Here is a 15690-nt window from a genome sequence, read left to right as displayed (position 1 = left end):
AAGAAAAACATTTTCTGCAGTTACCTGACGCTGACATTCATTAGCGTAAGATGAGTTGTATGCATTACAGTACAGTCGGTACTTTGCCTTTGAGTTAATCATCATTTTCTTCGGGCCAGTGGACCACAGAAAAGAGGTACACTTAAGACTTATTAATATAGCACCGCACACGTTGCAAAGTGAAAACTAATTGCACAAGAAAATACCGGGACTTATACCGAAGTATATAATGCAAGGTAAATCAAAGATATAGATCTTCTTTGGACTGCTTGAGATTATTTGAACCATTTTTATCACATTATATTTTGGCTAATCTAATAGAAAACGGAAATGTATTCAGAATCAGACACACTCTTTTCAAGTCTGACATTTTCTACGGGATGCGGTGAGTTTCATCAATGTCCTCGGACATGCAGCACTCCTGTCTTGTTTGTGTATAACAGCAGCACATTGCAGCGTACACCCACACAGATTGCAGATTGCAGCATGCAATATAGCCAGACAAGGCTCACTGCCTCATATTGAGGAAGTATTGTAATATGTATGTTAATAGCAACACCGCATACTTGAGAGCCAGGGTTCCCAATGTAAGAGGAATAGTCATGATAAATGATTAATGTTATACAGGGTAACAAGTAACAACAGTGGGGAAACTGAGCTCGCGTCTCAGCCAAGACAGTGCATGAAAACATAATGCATTAGTGATATTGATTGCATAAGTAATACTGAAAGGTGCATAACGGCACTACAGCTCCATCAGCCAGAGATGTGCAGAACACAGCAGGTTAAGACGATAGCTGGCTCCTATATGTGATATGCAGTAACAATGCCAATGATAAGCAGAATTTACTGCGCATAGATCAGCTGCATTAATGAGAAGCGAGTAAAACGCCATGAATAATGCAACGTTCCTGCAGCACGAAATAGCAATTAAAGAATTTAAAGTAGATCAACTGTAGTTTTATTCAAATGTGTTTTTAATTTGGCTTCACCGGCCCGTTAATCAACGTCTCGCTTTGTGCTATGTGAGCGTGCGGCGGTTGGCGTCTGATAGCTGGTTAACGTGTTACTTGAGAAACGTTGTTGGTGGTTGGTTTATGTCAGTGGTTCTCAACCAGTGGTCCGGGGGCCACCAGTGGTTCTTGAAGGGATTCCAGGTGGTCCCCACTAAATGATGGAGAGTTGGAAACCAAATGGACCATTATAGCCTAGATCTTTCACTCTCGAGAGCATACAATGAAACAAATGTACCCTTATGGGTCCATTTGGTTTCATTTTACACTCTCAAGAAATTATTGTTAACAACTGCAAATACTTAATTTACCAGAAGTCTACACAAATAGAGAATGTAGAAGAATTGTTATTTTGATCAACGTTTGCCTGTATGGTACTGTACCACATCAATACAACATAGGAGTGTTGAGTTGAGAGGCTAAATGCTCAATAAATAATGGACCTTGATATGAAAAGGGTAGAAAAACAGGTTTATGTGGTTTTATACAGAGAATACACACACCTGTGACTGGTTTATCACTGGTCTTGTACGAACTACACAAACATGTGACTGGTTCATCACTGGCTCCAAGCAGCAGTATTTGAGGGGAAGGCTAGAGGCCTCAGCATATGAGAGGCAAAGGCTTAATACACAGGTGGGCACTGATTAACACTCAGGTGAAAATCACTTGCACTCTGACTGCATTTATCAGTCAAATTGACAGGTCAATTTTTCCCTTTGGCCCAGGAGAGCAACACCTCCTCCCCTGCTGCCAGCGGGGGTTCTATTGTCTTCCAAATGTGAATTAGCATTTCAATTGACCTCTCAAATGGGGAACGCAAAAGGTGTGAAATTCTCTCCTTGCTTCTGGGAGGGGGAGGAATGGGTGAGACCTGTCTTTATGACCGATAACTAACAGTCAGAGTGGTATAATGGTATATTATTTCATACTTAGGAAACGTTTTAGAAGGGGAAAACATTTCTTGAGTATTTAGGAAAAGTCATGGAAGGGGACATTTCTGAGACCTTCACGGGGACAGTTATTACTCTGCGATCTCAAAACCTGTTGGTCACCCGTGTCGTGTGTTAAGAGAGAGGGCACCATTAACTTAGGGCCCTCCATAAGGGCAGAGGACCTTATGGGAGCCCTACGTTAATGAAAAGAAAAAAAGAAAAAAAGACCAGCATGATTGCCACTTTTTGCTGCTGTGATTTGCTGTATGATGACCGCTTGCGATATTGATAGGAAATGATACTTAGATCTTTGTGTTATAACTTTTAGCCGGGCACCCAAAGACAGGAGGACCCAGTGAGGAGGAGAGTTTGTGGCCCCAAGCATTTGCACATACAGACCTCCCCCATCACCTTCCCTCTCAGTCTCAGAACTAATTTTCAGAGCACGAGGGGTGGGTCCAGGGACGTGCTGGCCATTGGGAAAAGCGGGACAACTCCTGAACGGCTGGTTCATTCCCGGCCGGTCCAGGCCGGCCATTAGGAAAAAAATAAAAAGGTCGGCCTTCGTTCCATTTTGGGGGCTGGGCGGCCAACAAATCAATTCGTCACTGTCGGGCAGAAACCTCGTATCTCCAAGTTTCAAATTTGTAATTTTTTTCGCAAAGTAAATCCCTGCTTCATCATTCAAGGCCGTCGCACAAAAGTAGAGAAAACAGCAGATCTACAAGCACACAACGCCTCGCGGTGCGAGGCGTTGTGTGCTTGTAGATTGGCTGTTTTCACTAGTTTAAATCATTTTTAAAATGGTTTTGGACATACAAGGTTTCCACCCGACAATGACGAAATATAACTCATATAATTAGCCCACTGGCTTGTCACTTGTCATGATCTGAAATGGCAAATTTTTGAGTGGCAGCAGTGCTATAGAGAGAGATCTCTCTATAGCGTGCAATGAGGGCCTCTCCAACTCTTTTTCCCGGGCTGAATCAGGGGCCCAGCACGTCCCTGTACAGACCTCCCCCATCACCTTCCCTCTCAGTCTCAGAACTCATTTTCAGAGCACGAGGGGTGGGTCACATTTCACTTCATTGACTTTTGCCTCGGATTTAAATTAGCATGCTACTTCAGCGCACACACACACACACACGGCCTGTTCAGTCAAAATTGCAAATGATGTTTAGCTTCACGAGGGCTATTATCTTTTTGCGCGCTAATATGTTTTTACATCCCGGAGTAATTTTGACAATGACAATAATGATGATAGCCCCATTTAAACCATAACGCACTGTCAGCAGGAAGGGCCATCGTCTGTTGTCCATGACAATAAGGCCAATTACACTGTGTAGCCTCAAAGCAAACTGTGCGCAGCAAACATAGACAGATCCTCTCCACTTCACACCAGCCATTGTCATTGATCTGCGATAAGGAGTCAAAGTGCTGTTTACGCCATGGCAGGCACGAACATTTACCCAGAAACCACCACAGAGAACACAGATGCTCGCACGCACGCACGCACGCACGCACGCACGCACGCACGCACGCACGCACGCACGCACGCACGCACGCACGCACACACACACACACACACACACAAATAAGGGTCTATTTGGTTCTATTTTCACACTCTCTGAGTTGAAAAACACTGAGGACTTTACAGTGCACAATGCACACACAAAACACAAACTCAGGAGAGTTGGACCCCGTTTAAGGGTCCGTATGGTTCCATCTGTTAGCAAACAGCAAATTTTGATCTAGTTTTAGTCATAGTCTTTTGAATAAAATGTTATTTAGTTTTAGTCATAGTCACCTGAAAAGTATTAGTTTTAGTCTAATTTTAGGCGACTAAATCTACAGTTGATTTAGTCAACTGAAATGTATTTTGGCAGGCCTTGATTGCATCGTAATAACTGATTTTACATTTGGTTGCACGCTGAAAATAGCCGATCTACAAGCTCACAACGTGTCGCAGCGCGACACGCTGTGAGCTTGTAGATCAGCTATTTTCAGCACATGAATGTGGCACGCAACCAGTGGCACGCAACCAGACATAAAATGACTTGTCTTCTCCACTAGTCCCTCCCTAACATTTTAGTCTAGTTTTTATTTTGTTGACTAAATTGTCTATATATTTAGTCTTAGTTTTAGTCATCACAGCTTAGTTGTTGTTTAGTTTTTATTTTGTTTTCGTCTGTGGAAAAAAATGCAGTCGACAAACATTTTTCGTCATAGTTTTTAGTCGACGAAATCAACACTGATTGTGCACAGCTCCTGTCCTGGCCTGTCCGTCTCCCTTCACAAATCCGTGTCGACAGTGATGTTTGGTTAAGCACCGGTGGATTCCTCTGGGTCTGGTCATTATGACTTTGTTCAGTGACACCGGGGTAGGGCCCCAGAGTCAAATGGAATGGATGTAATAGAAGGGAATTGTCCTCCGAGGCCCAATTAAGGGAACGGGGCGCCTATAACAAAAGAGGCGGCGAAGGAAAAAACAGGCCAAGCAGAACAATGTCTGCTGGGGAATACAAGCGGCGTGAACATTAACATGCTAAAATAGGACTGCGTGACAAGGTATCCTAAGTCTCCATCCAGGAAAGAGTCTTCAGGGACTACAGTGGTGGATGGTTTAGGGACAAAAAACATCTTATTCTCTAGCTCTCACTTTCCGATTCAAGTGTGCATGCGTCACATCTCTTCCGACGGTAGCTCAGGCTTAGCGTCGAGGTTTGCTGTTGTTGAGCCAACCCCTCCAGCGACACACGCATACTGTACATGCACGCATGCATGCACGCACGCACACACGCGCGTGCGCGTACACACACACACACACCTCACAAAGCTGATTGGAGGGGAATCAGCTCGTCTTCTGAAGAAAAAAAAAAAGCCCGGGGAAGGATGTGAGGCGGAGGGGTGGGGGGTGGGGGGGTCACAGACAGAAATGAGCTAAACACGATTAGCCATCTGCCAGTGGAACAGATGTTATGTGATAAATTGCAACTTTCAAATGTTGACTTTCTTTAACCCAGTTGGACGCATGCATCGGCGAGGGGGCAAGGCTCTCGATATTTTCCGCGGGATGAAAAGATTGACAGTGTGCTGCTGCCGTGTGTTCCCGATGAGTGTTTACGCGTTCGCTTCTCTTTGCCGTGAGTTGCTGCTATTTACCTGTCAAACTAAAGTAAATACGCGCTCGTGCTCGAGCAAAGGGAAGTGTTCGCCAAACAGTTAGCGACCTTGAGCACGGATCCACACAGAATCTAAAACAAAAGAGGAGGCACAAAGAAAGTACGCTTGTTCAGAACAAACTGACACCCACAGCAATGAGGGAAAAAAATCGATCGCCAAAAGAACGTTCACGCTGAAACCGTAGGTTTTCAGCGAAAGAATAGAAGGCTACACAAACACAGACTGTACGATCCTGTTCAAATCAAAAGTAGCAATAATTATTAATACCATATTATTTGAATAGTGCTTTTCACGCTACTCAAAGGTTGATCATTTCTAGAATAGGGGCCCTATCTTGTGCGGCGCCTTACCCCAATATGCCAAAACCCAAAACCTTTTACTATTTTGAAAATCTTGGGAGAGAGATGGGAAGTGACATGCACGAAAGGTCGTCGGGATCGGGACTCGAACTCGCGACTCGCTGTCAGGCATTAGAGCCTATGTGGTATGCGCATGGACCGCTAGGCCAGCAGGCACCCCATGAAAAACAAATGTAAATAGTTCAAAATGCCAATCTAGATCGACTGGTTGTGAGCTTGCAGATCAATTTATTGAACTATATACTGTATATATTATTATCTTTCAAAATAGTAAAAAGGTTTAGCAGTGTAGGGGCCTTCTGTTCATCTTCCTCACTGATCTCTCAGCCCAGCACCCTATAATAGAATGTGCGTGTTCTAATCTCTCTGAAACCGAATGTCACACGATTGAGATGGCAACTGTTTTCAAATAGTACAAAACTATTCCCTAATGCAAGGGTCTTCAACAGGGGGTCCGGGACCCCTAGGGGGTCCTCATAGTTACTACAGGGGGTCCTCCAAATCTTTGTGTGATAGACACCTTTTTTTCTCTCCGTTTTTTATATTAACCACTTGAACCCTAGCGCCCATATTCTGAGAACTTTAGCCAAAAATATCAGATCTACAAGCTCACAACGCCTCGCAGAGCATGTAGATCGGCTATTTTTGGCAAAGGTTTGGTGTAGAGGGGAAAAAGAGCACACCAAGTACAGAGGTCAAGTGTATTAGGTATTGACGGCTCAAGTGGTTCATTATCTGAAAACACAAATTGCCATGAATTCAAAATGATGTTTATGCTGTCAAACGATGAAACTATATGGAATCTATGAAAAGGTTGTGGGGGTCCCTGCTTCATCTCTCTCTCAACTAAGGGGTCCTTGGCCTGAAAACGTTGAAGACCCCTGCACTAATGCCATGCACAAGATCTGAGGGACGTGCAAAGTGACGAGAAACATTATTGCGTGGGCGATAAAAAAGTGTTCAACCGTGTTGTAGGCACACCCAGGGACGTGCTGGCCATTGGGAAAAGCGGGACAACTCCCGAACGGCCGGTTCATTCCCGGCCGGTCCAGGCCGGCCATTAGGAAAAAATAAATAAAAAATGTCGGCCTTCATTCCATTTTGGGGGCTGTGCAGCCAACATACAAGGCCGTTGCACAAAAGAAGTGAAAACAGCAAATCTACAAGCACACAACGCCTCGCACCGCGAGGCGTTGTGTGCTTGTAGATCGGCTTGTAGATCGGCTGTTTTCACTAGTTTAAATCATTTTTAAATGATAAACAAACGGTTTTGGACATATAAGGTTTCCACCCGACAACGACGAGAAAAAAATAAAAAATAGGGCCTCTCCAACTCTTTTTCCCGGGCTGAATCAGGGGCCCAGCACGTCCCTGGGCACACCTAGTCAAAAAGACCAAAAAAATCAGCAAGAGACAGAGTGGAAGTTGCACACGCAGACATCTGACACCCGAGGGGCCATCTGGCCAGTCACAGAGTCAGTCAGACAACATATAGGACAGACTGTCTGAGGGCCATTACCTGAGAGATCCCTGTTAACCCCCAGTGCCATGCCGTCACGGAGCCAGAGCACCATGCCATGGTAGCCAGGGATGGAGCAGGGAAGAGTGACTGGCTGGCCTGCCACCACCACCAGGTCCGTGGGCTGCTGGGTGAACACAGCACTGCTCCCTGAAAGAGACCAGAGGACTCATTAGTCTCCAATCATACAATGAACCTACCGCATCCACACGAGAAGACCAGACCAGGAAAATCATAATGATATCAAAAGACCATGCATTGTGAGACAGACAACCCCCACTGATGCAGAACATTGTCAAGAGAATGGTATGGTTCACCCCCAGAATGACCTTTTTTCTATCGATTACTCACCCCATGGAGACATTTCTTTTTTTTTCTCGCATTCCTAAGCCAATAATTTGATGACTAGCAGTGGTTCCCTATGGAGACACAAAGAGTCTCCTCAAATGATTTGCTTAGGAATGCGACAAAAAAAAGAAATATATATATATATCGTCGTTGTCCGATGAAAACCTTGTATGTCCAAAACCGTTCGTTTTGCATTTATGATTTTAAAAATGATTTAAACTAGTGAAAACAGCCGATCTACAAGCACAAAACGCCTCGCGGTGTGCTTGTAGATCAGCTGTTTTCACTACTTTTGTGCAACAGCCTTGTATGATGAAGCAGGGCTTTGCTTTGCGAAAGAACATACAAATTTGAAACTTGGAGATACGAGGTTTCCACCTGACAACAACGATATATATCCATGAATTCAACTCCGGGGTGAGTAATCGATAGAAAAAAAAGGTCGTTTTTGGGGTGAACTAATCCCTTTAACCACTTAAGCCCTATACATACTTAATTGAATGAGGAAGATCCTAACCGATCTACAAGCTTGTAATCTTGTGACTTGTTGTGAGCTTGTAGATTGGCTATGTTCGGCGAGATTTGTTGGTGTAGAGGTAAAAAAAAGAGCTTAAGTACAGAGCCAATGCAGGTTCGTTTTAGTAGAGGGTTTATGTGGTTAAGATAGCACTGCATCAGCTAACTGTGATGTCAACAGTGGGCTAGCGAGGTCCTAAATCCTCATCGGAGCCTGATTCACTGGCCTTGCTTTGCTCATGATAGCAACTTAACGTCACAATTGGTTCTCGATGAGACAGAGAAGAGCTTGTCCATATGAATACTTTATATAGTATAGGCTCCTATGCACCATGAATGAATCGACATCTATCAGCTGCAGCCCGAGACATGTGAACGAAACTGCATCACAGTTATAAGCCTGAGTGGCTGGTTGCGCGCCGTGTCGCACACCAAAAATAACCAATCTATGAGCTCACAAAACCTTAGATGTGCTCTTTTCAGTGCATGACACCAGCACGCATCTAAGTATGAATCAGGCTTTAGCCTCACTATGTGCTCAATAATAGCGTACAACTGAATGGTATCACTCACTCTACCTCCTCTCCTAAGCTGCTTCGACACAAAGACATGCACAGATCTTATATCATAAGCCATACATCACTCACACAAACACGCGCACGCACGATCATATAAACCCCACTTCAGTTTCTACATCAGGGTGTATACAATGTGTTACCGCATTTACCATTCTATAATTGTCCATCCTGTTGCGTTCAGTTATTATAATATTTCTTCAGTCCTTGTCGAATTTTCTTTTGATTTCGCGATTACATAATTTACTAATCCCCCTTTTTCCTTTATCAATTTGTGTAGTCATTTCAACATCTCACTTAAATAGTATCTACAGCAGTGGTTCTCAAAGTGGATTCCAGGGACTCTGTGGGTTCCTTTATGGGGGTCTAAATTTACCCATAGAAATCTGTAACTCTGACAGTGTACAAATGGAACCAAATGAACCCTAACGGGTTCATTTGTACACTGTCAGAGTTAAGAGAAGACCTTGATATTTGAAAGTTTGAGAAACACTGATCTACAGTATACACTGTATACTATACAGTATAACAAAACTAAGCTGAGCTAAATTTATATGCGTGTCAAAGAGAGGTAATGAAGTGTATTTGCGGTCTACAGCTGGAAATGAAAGGAGGAGGAGGAGGGGGAGGGGTGGGGGGACAGAAATATGTTGTTGACAGTTCTTAACCCCATTTAGGAGCCATCTTGAATGGCTGAACCCTCCATATGGCAGAGCAGGCAGTCGCCTGGGGCCTCCTTGTGACTTCGTACCGCAGGACCCCAATCTTGGCATCCTATTTTGTTTATTAGTCTGAATCATTTCTGCTCCTCCTGTCTCTCTCTTGGTATTCCCCTGGTCTTCGTGCTATCGTGTCACAGCTCCCCCCCCCCCCCCCCCCCCCCATCCCCCCTCCCCTCTTACTACTCTCCCAGGGTCCGTGATGCCACCCTCTGTGCCTCTCAAACCGTTGCTCGCCCTACTTTTCTTATTGCTTTTCTTTTTCCATCGCCGACGGCGCGCTGGAAAAAAAAGTTAAGCCGCAGCAGAAAGAATTGGGATGAAACACCTCTCAGGCTGGATTGGGATTAAAAGTCCTTGAGAACCTACACGGATCCACACATAGCTACGATCCATCTCCGAAATATAGGTGCTATCTGAACCACTTAACCACTTACACCCTCTCTTTCTCACTATGAAAGGACATGAGTTACAACTGCACTTTTTCTGGTCTAACTCCGCATCAAATATAGACCGATCTAGCTCAGACATTTTGGGGGGAACGCTCCCCCAAGAATATAGCTTGAAGAGCCATTCAATGGAGTTCAAAGGACGTCACGTTCTCTCACTATACAGTACACTACCAGTAAGACCACCTAAGGGCGAGAAGCGACCTAGACTGATACAATATCTCCATTTATGGGCATTCACAGATATGGGCTTAATATTGATGACATCAGGGATCTCCATATATGGGCATACAAGGTACAAGGACGGAATACATTTGCACGTGTGACTCCCGTAGTGACAACCACACTGGTTATCATGACACAATATGTCCATTATATGGGCATTCCCAGATATGGGCTTAATATTGACATCAGGGATCTCCATATATGGGCATAAAAGGGACAAGGACAGAATTAATTTGCAAGTGTGGTTGTCGTGACTCGTGACACGAGTCACACTTGCAAATTAATTCTGTCTTGGCCATAATATATGGAGCGTGACATGAGGCGTGACTGACTGACTGACGCACATGAGCTGCAGTAAATGTGACCTACAGTCGCAATTAAGGATGCTGGGGTTCAAGTGGGTAAACCATTCTATACAGTAAACTAATGCTTAGTTGACCGTGGTCGACTGTGTACGTGGCATGTTCACTAATCTTTTCATGGAAAATAGCAGATCTACCAGCTCGAGCTTGTACACCTGCTATTTGTAATGAATGTTCCCCCATAATAGGGACGCTGGCATTCAACATAGTATTTAGTAGTATTACTACAGTATAAGTAGACTGAGCTTGGCATACTCATAAATACCTATATATAAAATCACCTGTCTGCTTATGTAGATCTGCTATTTTCACAATAGAACCGTGTTATACTAAATGTAATGCCTCAACTCTCCCCCAGTTAAAATATGATTATTTTGGGGGTTGCGGCATGAAAAGGCTGAGAAGTACCACTGCTCTACACCAAATCACTTTGGCAAGAAAATCTCACAAGCTCACAATGCTATTTTCACAGAATGTTCACCTATTATATGGCACGCCCCAAAATTACAAACCTGGCTAGGTGGTTATGTGGTAAAATGTAAAGTGCAGAAATGCAACGGGTCCATTTGGCTCCTTATGGGAATTACAGACCTGAAACGGTCCATTTGGTTTCTATAAACCTATTCATTTAACAAGGGAACCCCTGGAACACCCTCAAGAACCCCTGTGGGTCCCCAGACCCCACGCTGAGAACCACTGCAGCAGACCGTGACTGAATCACGAAGCAAACCTGCACTAAAAGATCCATTTTGCCACTAATGTGCTGCAGGGGTCAAGGTGAATGAGAGAGCAGACATTTTAAAGACTAGCCACTGGCAACAGAATTTCCCGCTGTGAAAGCCAGTAAAAGGGAACATTGAATAATACGAAAACAAACGTTTCATGAATACATATTCATGCATATATGGTACACATAATGGTCCTTTAAAGATGTCCTCTGCACTTCTTTCCGCGAGCGAGGAGGAAGCTATAACCCTTCAAGACCTGTGCTATTTCACTTTAGTGCTATACTAGGCACTATAGTGATGCGCGGGTCAGGTTTTTTTCATAACCCGCACGGCCCACAGCCCGCACGGAACGTAACCTGCCCGCCCGCGCCGCAGAACAATAGGTCTATATAAATCAACGAATCCGCCCGCCCCGCAACCCGCATTTAAAAAAAGATGGTATATCATCTCCACAATAGCTCATCTTTATATACGGCTCTTCTAAGTACCCAAAGTCGCTTTACAGAAAGGTTTGCAGTAGCACAATATTGTCATGGGCTAAATAAACAAACGTGTTGTTCAAATTGGGGTTTAGCCTAAAAGACATTCATTCTTCGCGGGGGCATCGTAGGGGTAAGAATGGCGTTTCAGGTTTTATGTCAATCATATTTATACAGCGCCTCGCACTTTAAACAGACAGCAAAAGACGGACAATATTAAATCCTGTTCGCCTTTCTGTGTGGAGTTTGCATGTTCTCCCCGTGTCTCCTAGGGTAGATACCCTCACAAAAACATGCAGTAATCCTGGTCTCTATAAAGCCTCCCCCTGGCCCGCCGGGGCGCCTGATGGAGGGGAATGGAACTGGTTGGAATAACGTGTTCCTTCCACGCGCTACGTCCAACCGGGGAAGCTCCCCCTGTCAGGTGATAAGAAGCGGCCTGCTCACTCCTCATGCATTGAAGGAAGCATGAGCTCAGTTCGGGGCCCTCCCCAGGTTGGCAGAGGGAGAGTAGAGCCCAGGATCACAGCTTAGGCAATTGGCACCGGGTGAAAAAATGGCTTACAAAAATCGTGGGATAAAAATTTAAAAGTAAAAAAAATATTAAATCCTGTTGGTTATTGATTAATCACCAGTTTGGGGAGATGGGAGCGACTCGAGGTGAGCGTGGTTGGTTCATTCAGTCAAAAAATCCGTCTCACTTGCGAAAGTTGTGTTTCAAATCGTATCTGTTGACTGGCTGGTTATATAACTTAACTGACACAAAGTATTTATAAACGGACTTATGTGGATGACAGAGACATATAAGTGAAATCCTGATCAGCGACACGCGCTGAATTGTTTGTGCATTCTTCTGCTGTGCTCACGTTGTGTCAAATGTTGGCAAAATGTGGTTCGCAGGCCCAACAGGAGCGGAATTGGGACGGTCCTCGCACCAAGGAGCGGAGGAGAAACCTCGCTCCTCTCTGGCGCATTTTAAAACTTGCTCGCTCGTGCTCGTATTCAAGCGTTGTATTCTTATTCTTATAGGCCTACTCTTATTAAGAATAAAAGGCAAATAAGAACAGGTGATTATTCTTATTTATTTTTGGCGGCCCGCCGCCCACCAATTGAGTCTGAAACCTTGACCCACCCACCCGCATCGCGGGCGGGTTGGCGGGCGGGTGGGGGCACCGGGTCGGCCCGCGCATCACTACTAGGCACAGTATACTCACTGTGAAGTTGTGCACCTGTGTGTGTGCATGTGTGTGTGTGTGTGTGTGTGTGTGTGTGTGTGTGTGTGTGTGTGTGTGTGTGTGTGTGTGTGTGTGTGTGCGTGTGCGTGTGTTCCACCCGAAGTAGTGCCACACAGCTAGACTCAGTGATAAAGTACTCAACCGCAGTACTTGAGTCAGAGTATAGAGTACCTTACTCCTCTCAACTCTCAACTCGTGAAAGTTGCTCTGTCAAATGTGCACTTGAGTTACTCAAGTATTCAAAAGCGCATGCTTTTTAAAATTGTTTCACTGTTAAAATGTAAAAATAAAGATAAAATAAAATAAAAATATAACAGTGAAAACAGCAGATAAGCTCAGCGGTGATCAGCTTGTAGAAACAGGGCTTAAGTGGTGCGTTCATAATGTGTTTTTTCCCCTTCCTAAAGATTAGTAGTGGAATGAAAGTCATAAGTATACAGAAAACACAGATACCCAAAAAAGTACTTAAGTACAGTACTCAAGTGAATGTACTTCATTAATGTCTATTGTGCCATAGCCCTCAGCAGCTGTATAGCCTCTAATAATGCACTGTACCTGGCTGGGGTCAGTGGTGGGAAAACGTACTCAAATATTTTACTTAAGTAAAAGTATCAATACTGCAATATAGAAATAATCTGTTAGGGTGCCCTCACACCAAAATACCTATGAGAGTGGAATCCGCGTTCCGCCAATGCATTTCAATGAGAAGGGGGCGGTTTCATGTCAGTGGCCGCGCAGACCTTGCGTTTATGCTGGAGCAAAGAAATTCTCCACGCTGATTCTGGTTTCCCCCCTCTGTCCAATCGGGTGAGTCGAAGGCGTAACATTCCGAGAATCAGGAAGGGACTGGGAGATGTTTTGTTTTGAAGAGTCTCATGCACCCAAACTCTTCTCTTTTCAGCTTGTTGCATCTCCCCTTCCAATAAAGCAAGTGAGTACCCTTCGCCTGTCCATTATAGAGTTGACACGTAAAGATGATGATAATAAAGCCTATTAAATTGATAACCTCGCAAGTCGCAACGTAACCTGGCTAACATACAGGCTACAGGGAGGGAGGGCGTTGCGGGAATTGAGTGACAGGCGCGTCACTGGCTTTGGGACAGAATGCGCTCTCTGTGTTTTTAGTCAACCGCGCACCAAAAGAGTTTATCCGCTGCCGACCATATTTTGGTGTGGCTGCAGCCTTACAAGTAAAAGTCCGGAATTCAAAATGGACTTGAGTAAAAGTATGAAATGTTGGCATTAAATATTAATATACCTTAGAGGAGTTGTGTGGGGGGAAAAAGTTCTCCCTAGAACTGGAGGATTGATTTTGGGGTTTGTATTGAAACCATAGTTCAATATTGAAAATGGGTGGTTGTAACAAAGTGATTCATGTGTTTTTTATAATGTTATAATGTATATCTGCAAAATAACTGGTGACGAAGTTTTCAAATAAATGTAGTGGAGTAAAAGAACAAAATCTGGATCCGAGATGTTGTGGAGTAGAATTAAAGTATTGGAAATTTGGAATACTCAAGTAAAGTACAAATGCCTCAAAACTGTACTTAAAGTTATACCATGTAACTTTTTTTATAAAACAATTCTTAAAATTGTCCTAACTGTTAAATCGCTTAAGTTTTAGAACCCCCACTCCGTTATTTTCAGCTTCTGAAGCCTTCTCTTTATATGTTTTCTATGAGCCGTGAGGGGGGTAGAATTTCGCGGAAAAATGACGTCATCTGCATCATCTGTATACGTTGTGTATACGTTGGCCAATCATATCGCAGATCATACACACATGGCCAATAACAGCCTCTTCAGGAAGTAGCCTCCCTCAGCAACCAGTGTTTACAATGGTGAAGGATTCTTAACCTCTCACTCCCCAAATCCTGCTCAGAAAATTACGTTCTACCCCTCCATGGATTAGTATCGGTCGCGGTGTTTTGCGGCGCCGCTCCAGTGGTCCGCGAACTCCGGGCGAAAAACGGCCGAAAAAAGCAATACCGCGACTGACCACTAGTTTAGCAACTTACACAGTATAGCTTTAAGTTACTTTACACGACTGCCTAGGGCTTATGAGGAGCTCAGGTGGAGCCCCATCAGCCAGGAAGAACTGCAGACGCAGAGATGTGCTCAATGCCACCGCTGTGGTCTCCATCTACCTCTGCCTGAGGTCTTTAGGCCTCTCACTGGCAGGGGCGTCACACGGAGGGGGGGAAAGTGGGATTGAGTTACTAGGGCCCAAGGTGGAGGGGCCCTAGTAACTTTAGCTATTGAAAATTAGCAGATATACAAGCTCACAGTGCTGCGAGCTTGTAGATCTGCTATTTTTGAAAAGTCGTGAAAATGTGTGCAAATCTTTGAATATATGTATTTTTTAAGCGAACGTTTGTAACTCAAATTTTGCTTCTGGGGGGTCCCCGGAACTAGATATTTTGAGATAAGGGTCCGTGGCCAAATGAATATCATTTTGGGGGTCCTTGACATAAAGAAGTTTGAGCACAACAACTGACATGGAAACATAGGTTTCTTGCACACATTTTCACAATTTTTCAAAAATAGCAGATCTATACAAGCTCGCAGCGCGGCACTCGGTGCCGCGCTGTGAGCTTGTATATCTGCTATTTTTCATTAGTTAACATTCATGGGGGGCCCGCAGTGAATCCTTGTACCCAGGGCCCAGAATTTGGTGTGACGCCCCTGCTCACTGGTAGCCCAAACAAACATGAAGAAGGTAATTCAACTCTACGGTGGTGAGGCATTCTCCCAGAAACATGCATGCACGTGCATCCACACAAGCACGCACACACCGCGCACACCCCATATGAGTGAGTGCCCAAGGGGATATTATTGTTCTGTTTTTTGTTTTTTTGTATAATGTACTATATTATTAATGGCATAAAGTAGGCTCTTTTTGCCACTTGTTTTGTTCTGTGACAAGGTGGAATTTTACCTCTAAATAGTTTTTCCATTAGTCTTCATTCGCTGAAAAGAAATGCACTTTAGGATGGTATGGTTAGCTAACAGCGATGCATTAAATAGCTGAGGTCTGACAGGGGTCTA

The 15690-nt window shown here is 44.2% G+C and overlaps 1 pseudogene across 1 annotated transcript in view; it reads right to left on the bottom strand.

The window, feature by feature from the left end:
- LOC308304623 (kin of IRRE-like protein 3) overlaps positions 1 to 15690 on the bottom strand; it is a 171280-nt pseudogene that overhangs the window by 134470 nt on the left and 21120 nt on the right. Inside the window, exon 2 of the transcript in view lies at positions 7010 to 7159. The product of the transcript in view is annotated as a kin of IRRE-like protein 3 (transcript). The remainder of the gene's footprint in view (positions 1 to 7009; positions 7160 to 15690) is intronic.

Source organism: Nannobrachium achirus, assembly GCF_963921795.1.
Source record: "Nannobrachium achirus genome assembly, chromosome: 19".
Lineage (NCBI taxonomy): Eukaryota > Metazoa > Chordata > Actinopteri > Myctophiformes > Myctophidae > Nannobrachium > Nannobrachium achirus.
The sequence above is the reverse complement of the archived record's forward strand: the minus strand, read 5'-3'. Positions and strand labels throughout refer to the sequence as shown.